The sequence below is a fragment of the Temnothorax americanus genome, unplaced genomic scaffold (assembly GCF_048541705.1).
Source record: "Temnothorax americanus isolate GAGA-0224 unplaced genomic scaffold, ASM4854170v1 Scaffold10, whole genome shotgun sequence".
NCBI lineage: Eukaryota > Metazoa > Arthropoda > Insecta > Hymenoptera > Formicidae > Temnothorax > Temnothorax americanus.
Genome location: NW_027509231.1, coordinates 4,749,105 through 4,770,138, shown reverse-complemented (window position 1 = coordinate 4,770,138; position 21,034 = coordinate 4,749,105). Strand labels below are relative to the sequence as shown.

Genomic DNA, 21,034 nt, shown 5'->3' with positions numbered 1-21,034 from the left:
TCTTTCTCGCTCGCTCGCGCGCTCTCTCAACCCTCTCTCAACCCTGTATCTCCCACTATGCTCCCAGTCTCACTCTCTCGCCGCGTAGCTCTGCAAAAACAAGCATACGGCTATCCCCAGTAGCACCCTGGTACACAGACCCGACCAGAGCGTCACGTCGGGTGGCCCGTGTGCCTAGGGGTAACGTGGACCCTACGTCTCTCCCTCGTCTCTCTCTCGGTCGTCACGACAACGTCACACACGAGCGTCGCGCGTCACGTGCTACCTGTGCGTGACTCCCAGCCCAGTCACGACGTAATTCTTCGACGGCGGCTGCACGACGTCCTCACGACCGGTGGAAAGTCATCGCGTCCGAGTGGATAATCTCTACTCTACAACTTCTTCAAGTCCTTCGTCGAACAGTCAAGAATTCAGGATTACGCGCGTAGAACGTTGTCCCTCGCCTGCGTAAATCCGGCGTATTAATTGTGACCTGTCCCACAGTGTTATCGGATATCGGACACGCTTTCGTCGGTCACCGATAGATATATCGAGGCGATGCCGAGATAGTCGCGAGTCGTCGGGAAGTTAGTGATTATACGGGCGCGAGAGAACCGCATACGCGTACGTATAGCCGCCGACGATAATCGTGTGGAAATGAACGTGCCGGAGTCGAATGCCGGGGGGGCAAATCGGTAGCGCGATGTTCTCTCAGACGCGAAAATCGCGGAATCACGGATCTCGCTCTCGAGGACCGCTCCTCGGGATACAGGGCCACCAGCAGCAACGTACGGGGACTACTACTCATCGGAAAGTTTGATGCTTACTCGCGCGAACTGAAACTTGGCCCACCCCTCATCGTCGTCGTCGTCGTTATCGTCGTCGACGACGACGGTCGTCTTAGGATATAGCGAGAGATTTCATCAAAACATTTCATGATCGAAACCGGGCGTGCTTCATCACTCCCTCTCTCCTTCTCCACCTCCCCCCCGCCGTCTCACAGCCATCGCGAAACTTTTCCCGGACTTTTCCGCGATCGCGAGAGTTTGCACGGAACTGGAGAAATCATTAGAGCGTTATCGTTGCCGGTCGGTGTCGGCCAAACTTCGTCCGGCTGTCGATAATTCATACGAATCGTCCGGATTGTATAGTTTCGTATCTCATGTTCAGTGGCGCCTTTAATAACCGCATCACGCGTAATGATTGATCGTTCCCAGTTTCCGAACGGGTTTATCGCATATGTAACATAGACATGAGCTGTTAGCGATCGGAAATGAACATTCCTTCGATTATCGCTCTCTTATCGGGTCAGTCAACGTACGTATTGCTGGACAGATTGGACTTATTCTGAAGAGGGGAACTTAGGCGTGTTGTCCCGGCGTGATCGAAATTCTCGCCGGATGTGAGTGGTGTCGCGCGAATTGACCCTGAAGAGTTAAACTCGCACTTTTCAACGCGGTGCCTCCAACAGTGCATTCTCGTGACTCTCGACTCCGTATACGAGCGTGTGCGGGCATACAATGTAGGGTCGTCCTCATCTGTTGACGCGTTCGCGAGGGTGAATCGGCGCGGAGCGGTGTTTCGGACAATACAGATTATTCCGGGCACGAGGACCGGATGCTGCGAACGGGGCCGGCCGGCAGGACGTGGATTTACACGTTACGCTCAGCTGGAGAGGGAGAGAGAGAGAGAAAGAGAGACAGATTCTGACCGCTCTTGCGCTGGTAAGTTGATGTTTGACGAATTCACTGTTAATCCGCCGCGCGCGGAACCTTTTGCCCCGATGCCCCGGCGCGTTATTAATCGCGAATTTATCGCGAAACGGGGATAAAAAGCAGAGACTGGACCGCATCGTAAATCTCCCATTGAACGGGAAAGCTTGGGAAGCTCGATTAATAACCATTAAGGATTTAGATATCGCGAGACCGTTACTGGCATTTTTAAGCTTCTATTGATACATTGTGATACGAAAGAAGATTGGAATCGCCGAGAATACTGGTCTTATAAACAATCTTGTTATATTCGAATCTCTTTCTTTACGGCGAAGCGATATCGATTATGTAAAACGCAATCTTGAGAAACAATGTTATTAGTCTCCTTTTGTAGAGATAGGAAAATAGGATCCACGTAAAGTATAGTATTGTCACAGATTATTTCTGGTCTTCTCTCGTTTAATAATACGCTTTTTCGAGTTCATTGGACATTAGCCATGAAGATAATGGTCGTTCGATTGATTGCAGCTGGCACTCGATGTCTCTCATTGTGTGAAATAACCATTTACTGATGAAACGATTATACTTTGACGAGTTTTCGTGAATATCTTTTTTTACTTTTATATACCCTTTTATACCTTTTTTTTAATGTCGTTCAATCAATGAAAACTGGCGCTTTTCACGAGAAATGAAAAGCAAATTTAATGATTACTTTTAAAACTTATTCTATTCATAAACGTAGATAGATTTATAAAAATGTTTATCGAGAGACCAAAATTTAAATGAAACTATTGAAGATATAAACGCTGTATCAACTCAGTATCAAATCAGTTGTTACGCTTAATTAAAATGACTGCTGCGGTCTCAACAACTTGCAAGAGTGCTAGAATTTAATAATTTTGTCGTTGTGAAAAATTTTAAATTATTTAAATCTTTATTATAAAACACATACGATCAATTTTGGATCTATAAAAATAAAATTTTCATGGAAAATTTGGACATAGCTCGTAAATACCTTCCATAACAGAGCCTACTGCGTTTATGTACTCGCGGTTAAACTGATTTGCAACCGAACGAAGTTCATAGCGCGCGTCCTCGTAATTCCCGTTCGCGATTGAATGCGTTTGACATTTTAACAACGATCGTAATGGCACGCCACACGCAAGCTTCCGAATCGTTATAGTTAACTACGCTCCCCGAATTAATTGATGAGCGCAATCGAATCTGACGGCGATTCCGCCTAAGTAAAACCAGTCGAATCGGCGTTTATAAACGTAATTATATGCCCCGTAATATAATAGTCCCCGCGCGAGTTTGCGGATACACTTTCGAATATATAAACGTCTCAAATCCGGGTCACGTTGCTGCCATTATCGAGGATCCGATTAGCGCGGCTCGAATCGACAGCGATATTCCGAATCGAAATTTCGATTTTCATTTCGGTGTACTCGCTCGTTCTGGCATCCGCTTTTATTCCCGTTCGTCCGTCTTTTCCTCTCGAGAACAAGGAATCGCGTGTACTGTCTTATTTCTTATGAGAATTACTTGGGGAGGGTAATTTTGAAAATTGCTCGGACTATTATCTGATCCTCTGCAAATCGAGTTAGTCTTCCCGTTTCTCTCCCCCTCCCCCCCCGTTGGAAGAATTTTCGCTGGAAGTTTTTGCTACTTTTCAAATGAATGCCAGCATGCTCAATCTTGTTTACTGGCGTTGCGTTTTATCGTACGCCTATGGCGTCTCCAATATCGGAACTGCCTTTCCGACTGTTTTTCATTTTCCACTCCATTTCCATTGCGCTACGCATAAAGTTTTTTTTCCCTTCCGTATTCAATTCTTTCCGCATCCGGCGGATCCGGTCTTAATCAGTGCGCATTGAATTTATAAAAGGAATAGGTACCGTTTGTTTAATCCTTTCGATATTGATTACGCTTATTAAAAACTCCGCGACTGTATAAAGTGATTAAAGCGTACGGTATTTAACGAACCGCCATAACTTGATCGAGAATCGACTGGCGATGAAATAGTTTCACGAAATCCTCCGGTAGATCACAGAGCTTGAATTCAGTGGCATCATTTTCGTAATAGCGCACACATCAACGTACGTGTTTGTCGTATAAATGATTTGGCCTCTCACATAATAGTCACGATAGCGACCTACCATATTGACCCGGGTTGAACGTGCTTGGATGTGTACCACACTCCAACTTCTATTGCGTTGAGCAGCTTTCACGATAAAAAATGCAGTTTTACATCTTGATGTGCTGCGGGATATAAACAGAATTGTAAAATTTTTGCAGTTGCCGACTTAAAAATTTTCATGAGCGGGTTTAGTAGCGCATAAACCAGCTGACTTATGGTAAAGTTTAATTATAGTCCTCGCAATGTCCGTCAATTATAATGCGCAATAAAGTATTATTATTATTATTATTATTATACAAGACATAGCAAAAGAGACAGAAAAGCGCTCGGAAATCCGGGATCAAGGCAGTTGAATTACATCTATCCGGTTTGTTGTAAATTTAACCGAATAGTGGAGATATCTACTAATGTTATACACCTGCCATTAATTAAAAAATGATTATTATTTCTATTTATTTATTATTATCACTATTGTTATTACTTATTACTAATTCTGAATAAATTATAAAATGAAATATATTCTCAATATGAGTATAACTATAGCAACTGTGCTAACTGCTAACTGGCAACTGTTATTATGCCAACCATCGTAATCGTAATTCTGCTTCGAAACAACACCATTTACCTCTCTGAATTTGCGTTCGCCATCGTAACTCGCGACGAAATTGTAAATGACTCCTCGGCGCAGTGCGGAAACTTGTTACAATCATAAGTAAATGTGGCACATGTGCGCGCCAGAGGGTTTCGAGACTCCTTCGTAGAATAAAAAATACTATTAAACGACGGGCGATTCTCAACGTCGTGAGTAACGTTTCCAAGCTAGCGCACCGGCGCGATTCTTGACGTCGTCGTCGTAAGGATTTTCAAGCCGGCGCGGCGCCGGATATATGATGCGCCACGATCGCATACGCGCTTTGCATATCCAAGACTCGACTTGTGTGTATCAAGTTACTTTACCTTTTGTGCATCACACAGCCGACACCGGGGGTTCATCTATCTCCCCTGCTCTCCCTCACGTATGCACATACGTACCGCATACGTGTGTCCGATTGTCTTGCCCGCCGCTCTATTTTCAACGTCATCCGTCGTTCGAGATTTTACGAGTTGATGCTTACCCGGTAACCGTGTGATTACACCGGTCGCGTTTCCCGAATGCTGCACGCGTGCCGTGCCGTGCATTCTCGAATACGTGACATTTTCGCGACACGTAAAGATCGCCGAGGAAGTCGCTCGCTCGCTCACAACGAACGCTCGAAAATGGTGGAGACACTTTTTTTTACGAATTTATACTCCTACATAGAGATCAAAGATAAGAATAAGTAACCGAAACGTTAAAGTAAAAACGTATACTAAGCGTGCTAATTGTGTCGATGTTATTGTGCTTGTTTGCATCTGTCAGGATTATTAAAGTTTTAATAAATCAATGTTCCGTCAAACCTTCGGCTTAAGTCTGTAGGGATACGTGTGTGTGTGTGTGCGCGCGCGTGTGGAAGTTACTTATAAAATATAAAGCGTCAACTATTCTGACACGAGAAGATGATAGAATGCACTGGGTAATAGTATGTCAGTTTCCGTTTTATGTGACAGAAAACGGAGCACATTTTAGCTGTGATCTAGCGAGGATTCTACCGCTCTGGTCGTGCCGACCCTTCTCAAGAGAGATATCAACGTTTTGTATCACCACATTTTATGTACGGTCTCCAGAAATGATTTCCATCGAGCGCTTGATGAATACACTTCCGCCACGGGATATTTAATTAGGTACTCGCGTCGAACGGAGCAAACTATAAACACTCCTTAGCAAATTTGCAGTGCTAGCAAATTAATCGCCTCTGATTTAACCACCATTCTATTTATTCCCGTGGTGTGGCAATTATCAATCGCGAGGTGTCGTTGCGTGAAAATTGAATTGGCCGTGCGAGAGAGGATCGAAAAAAAAAAGGCTCTTTCACACCCGAGGAGGCTCGCGCGCGGTTAAACATTTCGCTCGTGCTTCATTAAGTCGCGGCATCGCCGACACTAAAGCACTCTTGTCTCCCGCGTATTGTATACGTGTCGCGCGCAGCGTATACCACTGTATGTACATACATACATACACACTGCTTTGAATACCACAAGATACGTGCGCGAAGGGAAAGGAGATTCACGCCGTCGTCTGACGTGGAATTGGCACGGGTGAAAACATCCTCACTCCTCGCGCGCGTATCGCGCAAACCCCTGTGCATCTATTTACCGGAGTGGCCCCTATTTATTCACGCGAATTTAACCGTGACGGATATTAGCGCGCGAGTGACGTTTTGCGCGAACGCCCGCGCCGTGCGCGCGACGTACAAAAGCCGAGGGCCGGTATTAATTCGACGTTCATGGCGAAGACGGCGCGAGCGTGGCGGTGTCGGCAAAGGGACAGACGGAGGTATAGTCGAATTAATTAGGAAACGTGCGTCCCTTAATTAACTAGTTAGCGTACGTGATAAGGTGCGCGCCGCCCGCCGACGCTCGTCGACACTCGTCGGGATACTGCACGCTCCTGTTTGAATTCTGGCATGAATTAGACGAATATCGCTATCTGTAACGCGATCCGGCACACGGTGACTTCTCCGAAAGCTGCACGATATTAAACCGGCATTATCGTGTTGAACTTTCCAGTTAACCGTTGGCGCCTGCAGAGATCGCGGTCGCTTGCTCGCGCGCGTACACGTACGGAGATTACTGTACAAATTTCATTCGCGCAAATTACGTTGCTCAGGCAAACGAATATTTCGCCGGAATGCCGCGCACAGTGCAATGCGCGATTCTACGAGCCCGGCCGCCGCGCCGCCTCTGCTCGCGTTACGTGGTGCTTGTGTAAGCTCGCGCGACGTCTCTTTCTCTCTTTCTCTTTATCTATCTCAGTATTCTGCCTATCTCCGCCATTAAAAGTGATATCTTTAATTCAATTGAAAAGCTTCAGCTGCAAGGCTAAAGACGCTATCTTTGTGAGACTGCAATGCGGTCACGCTCATCCTGACGATGATGCTTATTAATGCTATTACGAGAAATTGCAGATATATATCAGTCTAATATTTTAATTTGAATACCATTGTCTAAAGAATGTTTTAATTCTAGAAAGAAGGTCTTTACGGAATTAAACTTCCTTTTACACGTTAGCAAACACAAGATGTTTCACAAGGAGCTAATGAGAAAATGCTGCCGCGTTATTTTTTACAAGTTTATTTCTCTCGAGAGCCAAAAAGCTTTTTCCACGTTCGTATCGAAATTGAAAAGAAATAAACATTCTCATACAATGATCCATATTTTCCGCATTCGTGACAATATGCCGATTTATCGAATGCGTTTGCACGAGGTAATAAACACAATAGTGAAGCGTCGCGCGCGCGCGAGAATCGTTTATTCGCGCGTACGATATCATTAATCGCCGTTATACGGGATCCCTTACGCGCGAAATTGCAGCGCGAGAGGTATACACGACTCGATAACGGCCGATGAAAAATCGCGCATTAATTCCAGCCTATTTATTACATTAGAAACACTCGCTGTTATCCGACACTTATTTTTCATTCTGTCATCGTTAGCTGCAACAACCACGGCTGTTGCGAGCTATTAATCTTTCCCCTTCCCCCGCCCTCTGCCCCCGTCGCGTTCTCCCCCGCAGCGCGTCTTACGCCTCCCCTCGTGTACGTGTGTGTTGTGTGTGTGTGCCCATCTCTATGATATAATTATAATGGATTGAGACGCTGCGCCGCCGCACGCGCGAGAAGTGATATCGAATATTCCGCTCGCTCGTATCACCTTGCACCGCCACGGGGCGGAAACATCAGGTGGCCCCTGTGAATCCGGTTCTCTCTCGGCAAGAAGCGCGCGTCAGATAATTCCGCCGGCGACGGCAGACATTCGTCAGTGTCATCCGCGGAAAGAAGGAGCGCCCGCGGTACGTGGTGGAAGAGAGGTGTTTTTTTTTTCGCGCAGAGCCGCTTAGAAGAATTCCGCGGCGCTTGGGCAAAAAAAATTTGCCAACTAAATCCTGAAACTGGATTTGACGAAAAAGCAACCACGGACACATCCCGGATGTCGAAACGTTATTGTCGCATCTCCATATCGCCCGCAATGAAACAGAAACAGCGTGTCGCTCGCGTTTCTCGTTATATACACGCTTTGTGATCGCGTTTTTACAATGTCTTTATTATTCTTAAAATACAATCGTATTATTCTAATTTCAATACAATTATAGAAAGAAATGTACAATTATTTTATTATTCGCGAGACTTCAACAATCACGGAACCTCCCACTTTCATAAATCCCTTTGTGGTGTGGCCCTATTCTTGAGAGACGAGACGAGCAACGGAAAACGAGCGCCCTTCAGTCCTCGTCGGTTCGCGAGCGTTTGTTCCCGGTTTCTCTATGCGCCGCGGTCGCCTCCGGCGAGTGATATTATGCCGCCTGTTTATGGAGTGAAAATTTCGAGTGCCACCGATTTTACGAGCAACCCATACATACTGTAATTTGCAAGGAATATGAATTTATTTCGAATATGAGATTGTAACGAGTGTCTTTTTATGCTCACGCAAATTTCCGCACGACAATACATCCACATTGTACATTAAATAAAAATTTATTTCCGCGTCGGAAAGACTTGTTCGCAAATCGTAACACGAACGTCTGCATATGTATCATTTTCTTATGCAAATGACTAGGGAAGATTTTAGCTGTAATGCCAGCGGAAATACTCGTTAATACTCCCGCACGGAAAATTGCCGCGCGAGTATATGTGCTTGTATCTGGGTGGTTGTGTGTCGGCAAATACGAGACGAACCTGGTGTGTGCTCTTTTGATCCCAGGAGCAAAAGGAAGGGAAACTCTCTCGGAGAGCAAGATGAAAGAAATTAACGAAGTACGTACTCAGAGAGCCGCGTACCAGACGTTTAAGGTACTGCTATATCTTTGCTTTGAATAGCTTAGTTTGAAGAAAATGTACTGTGTCGCATGGAATATCATTTAGTAAATGCTATTGAGAAATATGCGATTTTACAAGTCTAGACACGCTATTTGTTATATGACTTGTTTAATATGACGGTAAAAGGATCTATTGTAAACATCGCAGCAAGACGCGAATCATTGTAGATGTCGATAATCCCGCAATGAAACATCTCGTCGGGAAAAACCCGTATATCGATCTTATTAGATATCTGAACTATCTCATCCGTCAGCTTCGATAATTATCGGATCCGATTGCACGCCGCCGCATCTCGAAATGCGCGAAATATCGGAAACAACGAGCTCTCGGCTTCGACGGTCCGTTCAGCCGTTTGAGACGCGTTCCTCGTGAAAATGGAGAAAAATTCGCGCAAGCGCGAGTTAAAAGGAGAGACACGAAATCGCCAACGGCCGCTCTAATTGAGAAAAATAAATTAAAAGCCAGGTGCGCGTGGTTAGAATGGAATATCCAGATATTCCGGCGCTGAACGTGCAACTGTTGCAGGCAAAACGACGCCAGCAGCGCAGCGGAGCAACGTTTCGATGACTGTTGAGGTGTACCGCGCCCATTAATTAATTTTTCGTGCCGTTTTCGTGGTTTCAATTAAACCGAGGTGGTCGCGAGCTTAATCTCCACTTCATCTCACGCTTCTTCACTCAGAATAATACTCGGGCCTCGAAGGAATGAGTTATTCCGACACTACTCTCTCGTGGAAGAACTGAGAAAAAACGGGTAAAACCGCGCGGCTACGGTCTGCCTCGAAGCACACAGCTCGCCTGTCGGTATCACGGTGCGGCCACGTGCAAATGAGCTTTTAATGCCCGCAGCTCGCTGGTAAATAATAATTTAATCGCGCGCCGTACATCGCTGATCTTTTTTTCGACCGCCGGACGATCGAAACAACCTCGTAATTGAGCCTCCGATTAAAAATACGATCGTAACATTAATACACACGATTTTAAAGATGCCGCACGACGTTTCGACAATTTTGGAATAATTACTTTATTTTCCTTATCGAGTATTCCTTTAGTAGAGTATTCGACCTTATTATCCGATATAAAATTCGCTACGTAACAACTTCGATATATTGACTATACACATCTTTGAAGACAGATCAACGAAAATATGATATAGAAAATAGAAAATATGAATAGTCTAGATGAGAGAAAACTCGCAGAGATCAGAGAAGCCTTTTTAAATTACCACCGCGTTTCTTTTAGCCGTCTCGAACGAACTGGACCAATGAGCAAAGAGGCTGAGATGAAAGAAGACGAAGGACACCCCAAGAGGGCTCGATCTTACTATAGCACACCCACGCAGCAGGTGATAGTACACTTGTTATAGGGGGACGACCGGAGCGTGTACCTTCCGACCGCGTAACTTCCTGTTCATAAATTTAATAGTATTGCACGAACACATCGTTTCTCCTTACGTTAAGTAACGACATGAAATATCCGGCGAATACCGGTAAATAAATAGAGATTGCGCGTTGTATCGATTATCGTTTATTTTAGAACAAGATTATCGAACGTTCAACTTCCTAGAAGCGATTTACCGTAAGATTATATAAAAAGTGATAAATTATTTATTCGGAATATCCTCTATCCTTAATCTAGCCAATTATTACTATTACAGTATTACTGTTACTGTGTTATGGATGATACTTGGAAAAAAACGTGGATAACGGAGAAAAGGAAGTCGCAATTTTTTTCGTTTAAATAAAACCATTTGGTAGATCTCGCTGGATCCAGCTGCGCTTTTCGTTGGCAGGTTTCGCTTTGAAGCTGCGCATTGTTCATTTATCACACAAAGTATTCCGCTGATTCGTCGTTTTGCATGCGCGACGCTGGGATACACCTTTTCAATCTCGCCGTTGCGTTGTCAGAACGGCAACGGACTCGCGCGCGGTCGACATTCTGTAAAACTTTTTTTTCTCCCTCCCCTTCCGCGCGCGTCATAGTTTAAACTTCAGTTTTCGGCTGTGCGTCTGAGAGTAAAACTTGAAACGATAACCATCAACCGGAATGTCGTGCCGTAAATTCCGTCACTTGCGTTTTCCGCTTAGTTTACAGCTCGCGTTAGCAGCGGAACAGTTTCCCGTTACGTAGCGCGTTTTAACTTAGCGAAAATTCCTTTCGGCGAGACATTTCGTTGTCCTCCTCGGGCGCGCGTCTCGGTGCGCGCTCATCGTCGACGATCGAGGATCGAGGCACGTATTCGAAAACGCGTATTCCTCGTTCCGGCGCACTCGTCCCGGGATCCGGGAACTTTTTGCAGCGAACGGCGAACGATAATGGCGCACACCTCTCAATAACCTGACACGACGACCTTCCCTTCTTTCCTCTCCCGCAGCCTCTTCTATCCTGCCTCGCGTTTCTTCTTTCCCGGGCTGCATTCTCGTCTCCGACATCGCAGCTGGAGTCAATTTCGCCTCTTCCCCGAGTCGCGTGATTTTTCCCGATCAGCTCTACCACCGCGAACAAGGGTTGCGCCGCAGGCAGGCCGGGAGAGGAAAAAAAAGTCAGAGACGAGAGGCGAGAGAGATGAGAGCGCGACGAGGGATGGCGCAGACGAGAGACGTTGAACCGCCGTGTAAATCTCTCGCGAGATTTGCAGATAATCAAGACACCGCAATGTACGATGCAGGCGAGCCTGGATGCCGTTTCTCCGGAGAATTCCACCGTTCGATTCGCGAGGACGTCTCGTCGCTCTTCTTTTTTTTTCTCCCGCAGACGGAATCAAAATGATATGAGGTCTGATTTATTTCGGGGCCGTATGGTAAACCCGCTTATCGAAAATCTCGTTAAACTCATTGCGTTATGTCTGCGCGTCGGTTCGTGTTCACATCTCATTCAAATTCATGATGTCTCGAAACTGGCTTACTTTAAAAATAAACGCCCCGTGTGTTATCCGAACGTTATGTTAACACCTCAGGCGCCCTGGTTTCAGATGCGAAAGTCAATAAGGTACAGAGCACAATATGCGGAATTATAATTTTCTAAAAGAAGAAGAATATAGCTCCTCTCTCTCGCACGCGCGCTTAAAATAAACTTCATAAATTGTCATTTTATAGTGCAGAAATTATTGTAGTAGAAAGATCTTGTGCTTTAGATAGAAAATTAATGCATCGAAATATGTAAATTTGAGGTAAAAGGTATGTAGATGTAAATGTAGTTGATAACAAATTGCAATGTCTCGCTCGTCAGAATATAGATATAGGTTAACACTATGCAACATGAAAATACAATAGAATGCACGGAAATATTCATACTCGGGTTATTTTAAACTTATTCGTATCATGCCGTGCGACAATAAGTTTCGTGACGATGTTGTGTTTAATATTACAACATGTAATCTATTTCGCAAAAGTAAATTCCGTACGGTAATATTTAAGGATGTTAATGTGTGTTTTATGAAAAAAAAAAAAAGATTTATTTTCTTTCTTTCCAATTTTTTTTTTCAAATATGTAACTTTCTGAACATTTTCTTTCACGACATTTTGACGACTATTATTAATTCATATCCGCGAGTAAGGCAAACCGTTACTCGCGGATATATGTATATTAATGATGGAGCATTTACCATATTGTGTGAGTTAACATTTAATCATTCTACATATTTAAACATTACGAATACAAATTAATGTTCAAACATCCAGAGTTATAATTTCTGATTTCGATATTCCGAATTATATTAATTAATTTGTATATTATTATGTCCTAAAATTATATACGAAACTAATATCTTCTTTAATATGGTATTTTCCAATACTGTGCAGGTGAGTTGTCAATAATTACAAACGAACGTAATTTATGCACAGATGTATGAGCTGCAGCTGCAAATAAATTGTTTACCGGTAATGGGCAATGCGCAGTGGTACTATAAATTGTAATTGAATTATTACGACCGGCATTATATTGCGCTTGCCTTTAATCAAGCCCATCAGATAACAAAGTTAACGATAGAGATTGCGCAGCACGTTATGGCAAATATATTAACTTAGGCTCTATTTGCGCATGTTAAAATATTTAATCTAATAGGAATTCGTCATTTCCAGCTTTGTTTTGCAATGCAACGTAATCGAATGTATATATGTTGCGTATTGTAGAATATCAAAGGGAATGATTAATGTTTGTGCATAGAACTCTATATCTCTTTGTGATAAAACAAAATGGAATATCATCCAATCGAAAGCCCCCAATCTGTATCAGAATGAATTTCCATTAAACTACAAGCGCATAGTTCTCCGGGGTTTTACACAAATGGTATAGGCTTGATTAAAATAAGCAAAAGACACGGATGTTTTCTAAATAAAGGACATCTAGCTCTTCGATTTCAATCACTTCATTATTTTTTGTCGCAATATCTCGAGAATTTTTTTTTTTTTTTTTTTTTTTTTTTTTTAAAACATTCGGTTGGTTAGAGTAACTAATCTCGAAAAATCTTTCAATTAGATAACGATGATAAAAATTACGAATTATTAATAGGAAGTTTACGTAATCGGTATTAATAATATAATAGTTACTTTTATTTTAACAATGACTTCTATTGATTACATAAAATAGCAGATAAAAAGCGCGTGCAGAAACCGCGCGGCGAGAACTCAAGTAAACGCTCGTGTAGTACAATCGCAATCAGGCCAATCAATTGTTCTCTTTTTGCAGCACGCGCGCGATACCAGTGGTCTTCTTTAAACTCGTCGCATGATTAAAAAAAAAAGCCAAGAGAGCACAACGGGCGCGGGCGGGAAAGAGAGGAAGGAAAGAGCAGTGTAAGAGGGGACAAATTGTACGAGAACTAGAGGTTCGCGCGCCGCTTATTCGTTCTTGAAACGAGCACGCGAGTCGACTCGCGCGCGCGGAACGGAACGCACTTGGGAAAGCAATTAGCATAATAAATTAGCTCGCAAATAAAAGCGGTCTGCGCGTGCGGCTGTAAGTACGCGCGCATGGCGGGAAGCACCGGCTAACGACATCGCTCTCGTGATTAGGATAACAAAAAGAGCTCGCGGCCTTAGCTCCGAAGGGAGTATATAGTTGCCTCCCAGGAGTGCACGCCAGCGAAACGTCAATTAGTACGGCAGATGAGGGGAAAATGAGGGGGGGGATGTTGTGACGCTAGATGAAAGAAGTGAGGGAAAAAACGAAAGAGAGAGGCGGAAAGCGCAAAAAGAGCTGGCACGCGAAGGGGGAGGGGGGTAAGGGAGATGGGGCGCTCTTTGTGTCGCGAGATTTTCATCCACGGCTGCAGTCATGATGTTGTTCTTTTTTTTTTCACAACCACGACCTCTCCCCTCACTGTCGACGGGGGTTTAGTTCCAGGCGCCGAAGGCGGAGGGTCGAAAAACGTTCCGAGCAGAAGCGGGTGAAATTAGTTTAGCGTCACTTCGTTTCGGTACCCACGGTTCATGGGGCGCGCCTCGAACTTGGTTCTCCGGCAAAAGAGTACGGAACTTCTTTTTCCGCTCATTCAGCTCAGGCTCTCCTCGACCCGGAGAGAGAGAGAGAGGGAGGGAGAGAGAGAGAGAGAGAGAGAGAGAGAGAGAGCCGCGTGTAAAGAGTACGGGGCTACGGGGGAATATCTGCTAGGAAATCCCTCCTCGCTTTCTCGGCAGGGAATCCTACTCCTTGCTCTCGAGTTTCATTGCGGAACTTGGTCGCAGCAGCGCTGCAAGCTGATTTTTTTTTCATTGCGAGGATTTCATTTTGTACGAGTGCTTTTTTGCTAATCTTGTAAAGTAAAAAGCGAATCTTTTTGCGGCTGAGACGCACGAGAATTCTCCGTAATTACTGAGGATATCAAGGTGCCTTTTTCGTTGAATTCTGCGGGATTTCTCTCTCTCTCTCCTTCCCTCCCTCCCTCCCTCCCTCCCTCTCTCCCTCTCTGTTTCTCTTTCTTCCCCTCTATATGAAAACCCGTTTTTCAAACATTTATTTGCTTATATTAATTAATAATCTTCGCAGTAACGATATTCCGCAAAAGCTCATTAATTATTTAACTCCTTTAAACTCACGCCTTTGTTTACTAACAAACGCCAAAACAATATGTGCTAATCCATTTTATAACCGCGTAATTCACGAAATCAGGAAATTTACGTTTAATGAAACCCGGCGAAACGGTAGCCCGTGAACGTATAGCACTGCATACGTCGTACGATCGGGGACGTTAAAGGTTAATCAGACCGGCGATGAAACGCGAATTTCGCGCAATCACGAGCGGTCGTAAACATCGGGGCGTAAATTGCGAGAGGGAGGATTGTACTATATCGGCGAAGAAGTTGGGATGGCGACGGAGAGAGAGAGAGAGTCGTCATAAAGGCGTCATAAAAGCCCCGTGGTCTCGGCGACTCCGGCATTATTCGCGGCTATCAAATATTGCGTCTTATCTATAATTTGGTTTTTCAGTGCGAGACGAATGTGCCCGCGCGCGATCAGCATCGTTGTCGTCACGTTTGTCGCTCGCCGCGACACTCAGCGGAAGATTGCACGCGTTTTCCACGGGAATCAGCCTCCCCTCGCCAGGCAACTTTACGTCGGGCCATATCTCCGAGTTTTCACTTAAACAGAGAACGATCTCCACGTACCTTTCCTTTATTTTCCGTCATTCGGGGACGAAACCTCCCGCGCACTTCCCAAGTCCCCCGTTCTTCTTGTTTCGCGCGCGACCGACCGCGTTACCGCGTCAGACTTCGGATATCGAGTCCCTCGACGGTGCCCGCTGTATTTTACGTGCCTTGTCGATTCGTGTTGGAACTCTCCTTTCGCAAAATTTATTTATTGCCGTTTAATCTTACCTTTCAGCGGATATTTCAGCGGGGTAGGAAAGTAGTGTCGGTCGAGATACGGCTCTGAGCCAATCATCGCGATCTTGTTTCCTCGTCTCTTGTTCCCCGGTTCTTTCGACCATTTGGGAATTGCATTGTTTCTACCATTCGGATTTGTGGATTATTTTCCTTGCATCATTACACTCCGATCTCATTGCGCGTTTTATAATATTTACGTGGGGTATCGTTTTCCCATCGACTGCTCGATTAAAAATATGTGCCACTTTATCAAAATGTTATCGAAAGTTTCGTCCATTTTTAATCAGATACATTATACTCGAGCAAAATTTTTATATTTCATACAGCGATTAATAATTTAGTTGGATTTGTTGTAATTTAAAAAGAAAAAAGAGAAAGCGCAAACGGCAGAAAATGGTCTTAAAAACAACCAATCCGTTTCTTCGTCTTTTCGCTGGCGTGCAACGGTCACACGCAGGCGACATGGTAGAAAATCGTGATTTGCAGAAGGGGCGACGATCTCCGTGCTATAAAATAAAAAGAACATTATTGCGATGACCGCGCGCGATACCGTGGTTCGCGATAAACTATTTCTTAACGAGAAAGGAGAGAGAGAGAGAGTGAGAAAGAGAGAGACTCGACCGTGCCGTTGGTGGTCGGTGGTATATTTACTTCGATTCCGGTAATTAAACCTCGTTAAACTACTTTGGCGCTTAATTGCAAGGTTAATTAAAACGCTGACACTACCTGGCGCGATGAAATTAACAGATTTATCGCGTCGAGCGGATTATAAGCCCGCGCGCCTTGCGTAAATCGCGTTATCCCGCGACGTCGTGCCGAGCGCGCACAATTTTGTCCGAATCACCCTGTAGAAAGATAAGGACAGACATGCCTGCGGCTAAACTGCATGCGCGCTATACTTACTACCTATATACCACACGGCACTATACTACATTCGTGCATCGTCGTCTTTCGCTGCTGAAGCTGTAAAACATCTGCATCCGGCTCCTGCAGCGTGTTTCGCCGTTGGCGCAATCCGACCGGAGTTTCCGAAATGTTTGCGTTGACCTCGTGCCGAAAGTTAACTCCGCGCACTCGAGAAAGTACAGATAGACAGAGAGAGAGAGAGAGAGGGGGGGGGGTGGGTAAGCTTTGATCCAAAGGCGTTGCCGAGGGGTCGTCCCATTTAGTTTTTTTCCCCTACATCCGATTCTCCTTGAACGCGGTCTCTCATCTCCTTTCGTGGCTCGTTTACTGCCGCTCGCAGCTCTCGCAGCTGCAGCTACGATGCCCGTGTGCGATGCAGCTGCGGCTTTAACTCGACCAATGAAACGGCAACCGATTTCGACCCCCCCCCCCGTCTCTCGTTGCTCCACTCCAAGCCAATTTTCCTCTCCGTTTTCTTTGCATCGCGTTTTCTTTCGCGTCATCGACAACGCGAGAGTTTGTCTAAATAACTGGAAATGAGTTTCTTAAGGGAGCAAAATGGACGTATAATAGAACGAACGTAATGGTGGCGGAAGGAAGTTGTTGGCATTAGCGTAGTCAAATTGTTGGATTCGAGCTGGTATAAATTATTCGACGTTTTCAAGGTGGAGAAAGCTTGTTCGACTATACGTTAATGGTTCTTTTTTCCAATCGTACATTTTTTTAATAATAAAGAATATTTTTTATATTTATTAAATATGTACCTTGTAAAGAGAGAAATCTCTGCTAAGTTCATTCGAGGGATTAGAAATTATCGCTCGACTCGACTGGCTCGATACTCTTTATATTTACCAGTTTTCCGTTTACGCTCCTCTTTTCAGGCGAAAATAACGCAATAGATTTAGCTGGTGGAAACGAAATTCCATTCTTCTCAATCCGTTCGGGACGCAAACAAGGGATATCTCGGTTTATCTTTCCCCGGGACTACGAAGTGCTGCATCTATATAGCGCGTCGTTGTTTCGCTCCGAAGCGTGCGCTTATGCGAGGCGTGAGTGTTACTCCCGGCGTTGTACCCGTAAAGTACCCGTTTGCGTCCGCGTCTCTACGAGGCAGGGTACTCGGCGCAAAATCCCGATTACGGTCCGGCTTTGTGTCGTCGAGTGTTTCGGTATCGCCGGGTGTCTCGTTAATCACGGATTTCTTGGGAAAATTGGAAGCGAAAATGCTGATACCAAGGTCGGTGCCGCCGGGCTGAAAGACGGTCAGACAGACACGAGCGTGTACATCTTCCGCTGGTGCGCGTTGTACGGTCAGAGGAGCGGACGATATTTCGGTTCTGCGGTAATGGACCGGGCGAAGTTTCGAGAGAATTGAACGCGATGGTTGTGCCCGACAAACTGCACGACTTGCGTTTACAAAAAATATGATGTCTCGCTACCGAGAAATTTCGAAAAACGTAACCTTGCCATTCCGCTCTCGAACTTAAGATAACAAGTACGCGTATAATAGATCCGCGCCGCGAATGATATTGCCAGACCACGGCAATTGAGAACTCATAAAGAGAGATATGGCGAGACTCGAGAGTTTGATGTGTATGGCGAGAAATATGGGCAATATCGTTCCGTGTATCGGCTTCCATACTTCAATTTTCTTTCCCCTCATCTAAGGATCTCAGCATCTATGGACTGAACTAAGGGTACAATAACTTTTCTTATCTGTTGCCGCGCGGAACATCTATAATACCCCGCGAGCCGTATATAAGAGACATCCGACAATTGCTTGCGTAATGGCATAATATCTTCGCTTCAAAGTTCCTCTGACGACCGCGTTATTGATGATACACCCTCTACACTTACGTGAACTCCTGAAGAAGTTAACCCACTTAATAAGATGAAGCTGATCACAGCGGAAGGAAAGACTTTTTCATCATCATCATCCATTAATTTATCTCCTCGTCATCCGCTTTTCTATACCCTTAGCACTTCCTTTTCTTTCTTTCTTTAAATGCGCCGTCCTAAAAGCGGACATCAGTCGAGGGTTGGGTTTTCGCGGCCTACCCTCTAATTGACCCGGTTCGGTAGATAAGTATCCTGTGGTACAGTCAATGCCGCAAGTTATCTCCCGAATCTCTCTGTCGCCACCCTTGTTTTTGACGCCCTCCCTGAGGGTAACGGTCCTCGGAAGTCTTGTCGTTGAGAAAGTGTTGATGACGATAATCTCGGAAAAAATGCGATTAAATTGCAATCACGCTTCGGAGGGACCATATTAAATTTTAAGCGTCTTACATTTTTACGTGGCTGGAATCATTCTCGCGAAGACACTTTCCAGAAGCTAAAATTTTCATGTCTATGGGCTACGCTAAAAAATTCATGAAACGTGCCGCAAAAATATAGTTACAGAGATACACAAGTATCTCGGGGGAGATGCTCCCAGAAATCCCTCTTCTTCCTCTCTATCCGCGGATTTTTCAACCAATTTAAAGTCGACAGACTCAATAGTCATTCTCATGACGGTGTCTATTCTATCTTGTCGATTGTTCGGCCAATTATTTTTCGGAGAACGATCCAGCCCATTAAATCGCGTAGTAAAAAGGGGAGGAACGGGGCAGAATATCAAATGATGCTAAATGTAAGAGGCAAATAATTCATGAAATTTCGTCGAGGTTGTTGAAATTGCCCGACCCAAAGCACAGTCGGTATAATTGAAAGCGTTTTAGCGACCAAGTGGGTCCCCGTGGAGGGACTGCGAGACCGAATAAAATAATAACCGGTTATGAAGGCACGCGGAGGAGGAAAAGAATAATCCGGTTTGCCTTTGAGTGCGCGACATAATCTTTCCGCTGGCAAAACGGACGGTTAAGTAAACTATGGTGGCCGAATAATTACTTAATGCTGATGGGATTAACGAGCACACGCGAGAAAGAATGCGTACGCGTATATACAGTTGGAAAATGCATCTTCGAATTTTGATGCAGCTCCCAGTAAAATAATCGAGAGGGGGGGGGAATTAATTAGGAGTGCATTAGGTCGTATGAAATTTTGATGCAATCTGCCGTGGCGTGCATTACTCCGTACTTAAATAATTTTCACGCTTTAATGCGCGCTTGTTACCAATCGATGACTCCGAATTGAGAAACGTATACGCGGAAAGAACGGTTTTGCTGAAGCATCTAAAAATTTAACTAGATACTGATCTGAAAATAATTTTGTTGCAGCATCAAAATAATTATAGTAGGTCGCTGAAGTATGATGATAATGGTGTAAAAAGTTTGGACATTTCACCAGTCAGTTTGAGTGTTCTACATAATTCTTTTGATGGTCCAACAAAATTATTTTCAGATCTGTATCTATAGCTAAATTTTTAGATACTTCAGCAAAACCGTTCTTTCTCCGTGATACATTTGAATTTTGCATAAAGATTTCACGGCACATTACAAATAGTGACTTTGAAAGGTAATAAATTGAATAATCGCATAATAAATACCACATATTTATGTCACACTGATATGTCAATTAGAAATTAAAAGCAGGCATCGCGCAAGACCATAAGTTACGAAAATAAGAGCGCCTGAAATTAGCGCGGTATACACAACTTGAAAGATTTCTCGACTAGACGGATACGCGAGAGGCCGTAAAAATCCCCGATGCTCGAATTATTCTCTTGCCTCCCGGCGCTTTCGCCGGCTGTGTGTGGTTTCGTGGTTTGGGACGTTTTGCGACATACCGGGAATTTAGAACATAAAAATCGGGATATCAGCGACCGCAGGGCGGAGAGAAAAAGCAGTGCCAGTGCACGCGGAGTCCAAGGCCCCAGTGATTTCCGGGGGGGGGGGATAATCTCCGCGCTCGAAAGCGACGAGCCAGGGAGATCCGCGGGGAGAATCGAAACGTGGGAGACGTACATCCATGTGCGAAAATTATTACGTAGAGAAAAAGAGGAAAAAAGAAACAGTTATTGCGATTGATATTAAATTGAGATTATACTCGTTAAGTTGAATGGAATTTCGAACTATAATTCGCGCTGCAAAATTCTCGCGCGTTCGTGCAAGGAGGGTAGGAGTGCGGTGATGATTGCTGGTTCGGGGGGGGGAAAGGAGAAGTGACGAGCGGAAAAAGAGGAAAGGATGCTGCAGCGCGAAAATGAGATCAGGGGGAGAAAACTAAGAACACCGAGCGAAAAAACTGTCGACTTCTCTCCCTTTTAAACGCGGCCCACTAACTTTGCCTTTTTTTTCCCGTGGCTTTCACGGTCCACGGACCGCGCCGACGACGACCTTTTGTCATTGCCAACGACAAATTTGACGCGTTTGCATTAATCTCGGGGCTCTATTACCGGGCCGCGTCGGGCCGGCGGGCGTCGCGGTAATTTCTACTTCCTGAATTTTTCGCGGATACGCCGACAGAAAAACTGCCGGAACGAATTACAAGCCCCGGCGACTGAAAGAAATAGGACGCGCGAGGGATGTCAGGGTGTAATCGTACAGCTGGTATTCTTTTTTTCTTCTTTTTTTTTCCCATGAAC

At 44.8% G+C, this 21,034-nt stretch overlaps 1 protein-coding gene across 3 annotated transcripts in view; it reads left to right on the top strand.

Moving 5' to 3' along the window:
- Positions 1–21,034, top strand: part of Nlg-5 (neuroligin 5) — a 214,539-nt gene that overhangs the window by 22,915 nt on the left and 170,590 nt on the right. The window contains exons 1-2 of one of the 3 annotated variants that reach the window (XM_077408322.1): positions 95–1,703; positions 10,025–10,127. The exons of 1 other annotated variant lie outside the window; for it this stretch is intronic. The gene's annotated coding sequence lies outside the window, so the exon portion shown is untranslated. Of the gene's footprint in view, positions 1–94; positions 1,704–10,024; positions 10,128–21,034 lie in introns of those variants that run through there. One more of the 3 variants, XM_077408305.1, reaches the window with a different exon arrangement.